Raw genomic sequence first — 2286 nt, 5'->3', positions numbered from 1 at the left:
TTGCTTTCAGCTCAAATGGTTGACAGGTGGGAAATAATTTTGTGGTTAACCTCCAGATAATGTGATTTTGGGGACAAAGCGTTACGTTTTATTGATGGAATATTTAATCACTGTAGAACTTAAACAAAACCTGCATGAAGTCAGCATGAAGTCAAAATTCAGCCATCTTTTTGTACACTGAGTTTCTAAATTTGCGTCTTCTTTTTGAAATCCAGCTTTGAAGGATATTTCGAGAAGAAACTTAAAGTCTTGGCAATTTTTTTAAAAGCACAATAGCGTTAAATATCGACTGCCTACGTTTAATCTCTTTAAATTTCCAAAATCCCTAAACCCAGAATATTCATAACTGGGCATGCTGAAATAGGGTTGCCAGGTCCCTCTTTGCCACTGGCGGGAGGTTTTTGGGGCGGAGCCTGAGGAGGGTGTGGTTTGGAGAGGGGAGGGGAGGGACTTCAGTGCCATAGAGTCCAATTGCCAAAGAGGTCATTTTCTCCAGGGGAACTGATCTCTATCGGCTGTAGATCAGTTGTTATAGCAGGAGATCTCCAGCTAGTACCTGGAGGTTAGCAAAACAAGAAAAAAGAGAGCACCTCCGTGCTAATACCATTAGGTTTGGAAACTGGCACGGGAAAAATACAGTACAATGATACAAAATATGTATTGTGTTTCAAAACATTTCAACAAGTACAATGGACTACAAAAAGTGACAATAAACAATATATATACAAAATATACAAAACGTGTTTGATGCAGTCTATAAATAATACAATCTTCTTAGTATATATAGAAAAATAGTTTGAAAAGTCCATCAGGTACATGTATAAATAATCACAAAGTCTTCATTAAGCATGATGAAGACTTTGTGATCATTTATACATGTACCTGATGGACTTTTCAAACTATTTTTCTATATATACTAAGAAGATTGTATTTATAGACTGCATCAAACACGTTTTGTATATTTTGTATATATATTGTTTATTGTCACTTTTTGTAGTCCATTGTACTTGTTGAAATGTTTTGAAACACAATACATATTTTGTATCATTGTACTGTATTTTTCCCGTGCCAGTACCTGGAGGTTGGCAACCCTATGCTGAAACCGAAATTCAGCGTCTATATCCTTGAATTTTTACAAGCAAATTCCAGTTAACCGAATTCACCTCAGAATCTCTCTCCCCAGCTTGCCATTTATTTCAGTTCTAATAATAATGCTAAATATATGCCAGCAATTGTATACTTTTTTTTCAAGAACCTCAACATCTAGCAACATTCATGGGAATGTTTGGGGGTGGGGGAAGGAGAGGGAAGTGAACAAGAACTGACTTATAGAAATTGGCTACAGGAAACAAAGCATGGCACTCCAACTGCAATGTATTAATTTATCAGGATTTATACCTTGCCCTACCCCCCAGGTCTTGGATGGGTAAAATATGTTAATTATCCTATTTTTTCTGATTACTTTGGCAACCATGTACTAAAATTAAAACAATATAAAGAAGATTGGCCTGGCACCTACACAAGGGTGACAGGCATAGCTGTGAAGGATTCTGGATCTGGGGAAGGGCCGGAGCGCAGTGGTTGTAGTGAAGCTTTGCATACTTAGGGCTAGGGTTGCCAACCTCCAGGTACTAGCAGGAGATCTCCTGTTATTACAATTGATCTCCAGCCAATAGAGATCAGTTCACCTGGAAAAAATGGCCACTTTGGCATTTGGGCTCTACGGCATTGAAGTTCCTCCCCTCCCCAAACCCCGCCCTCCTCAAGCTCCACCCCAAAAACTTTCTGCCGGTGGCTAAGAGGGACCTGGCAACCCTACATAGGGCCCATGGTCAGTCCCTGGCATCTCCACTGAAAGGATCTCCAGGAGACAGACTTCAAAAAAACTGCCTGAGACTCTGGAGAATTGCAGCCAGTCAGAGTCGACAAACGCTGGCCTGGCTGGATGATAGGGTTGCCAACTGCCAGGTAGTAGTAGGAGATCTTTTGCTAATTCAACTGATCTCCAGCCGATAGAGATCAGATCACCTGGAGAAAAATGGCCGCTTTGGCAATTGAACTCTGTGGCATTGAAGTCCCTCCCCAAACCCTGCCCTCCTCAGGTTCCGTTCCCAAAATCTCCCGCTGGTGGCAAAGAGGGACCTGGCAACCCTATGGATGGAACAATGTCTTGGGTTGCCAACAAAAATTAATCTTATTTACACAAAATGTATTCAATAACACCAAGAAAATAACAACAGAAATACAGCTGATCTAACTCCAAAGTACAAAAATTGAACAACTAAT

At 40.4% G+C, this 2286-nt stretch overlaps 1 non-coding gene across 1 annotated transcript; it reads left to right on the top strand.

Moving 5' to 3' along the window:
* The first annotated feature begins 1456 nt into the window (after positions 1–1456).
* On the top strand, positions 1457–1560 carry LOC130478477 (U6 spliceosomal RNA). The gene has a single exon (XR_008933341.1). It is a non-coding gene; the product is annotated as a U6 spliceosomal RNA (small nuclear RNA).
* The last annotated feature ends 726 nt before the right edge of the window (positions 1561–2286 follow it).

Source organism: Euleptes europaea, chromosome 5 (genome assembly GCF_029931775.1).
Source record: "Euleptes europaea isolate rEulEur1 chromosome 5, rEulEur1.hap1, whole genome shotgun sequence".
NCBI lineage: Eukaryota > Metazoa > Chordata > Lepidosauria > Squamata > Sphaerodactylidae > Euleptes > Euleptes europaea.
Note: the sequence above shows the minus strand (reverse complement) of the source record. Positions and strands in the feature narration are given on the sequence as shown.